Below are 519 nucleotides of genomic sequence, written 5' to 3' on the forward strand. Positions count from 1 at the left end.
AATAGCAGGAGGGGGCTTAGGGAGCCCTACTCTCTTGAATACCATCAATAAAGTTCATTGCACCCCTCAAAAAAAAGATAATAGTAATGACCGCATTGTGTCAGAATAACAATACCTGATAGATTTTTCCAAGTTGAAAAGAACTGAGTAAGTTATTTATAATACACAAAAAATGAGATTTAAAGATGATATATTGTACTAAAATTGGTAAGATCATGTATCAACTGTTTCAACAACTTGATAAAATGTATGTCAAACAAAAATTGTTGAGGTATAACTGGCTATTTAAATATTGCACAGTAGTTAAAAGTGACAAACTGGTGTACAGCTGATCTTCTAAGTGTCTAATAATCATTTTTGAGGCTATCCTAAAGTGTTTAGTGGAATTAAAAGGGAGAGTATATCTCCCATTTCTTTATAGGGCCAATGAAATCCATAGGGGCTGAGGTTATTGATCACTTGTTTTGTCTTTGCAGACCACCATGATACCACTCAATGAATTTGAAACATCCACTCAGT

This window comes from Microtus ochrogaster, unplaced genomic scaffold, assembly GCF_000317375.1.
Source record: "Microtus ochrogaster isolate Prairie Vole_2 unplaced genomic scaffold, MicOch1.0 UNK114, whole genome shotgun sequence".
NCBI lineage: Eukaryota > Metazoa > Chordata > Mammalia > Rodentia > Cricetidae > Microtus > Microtus ochrogaster.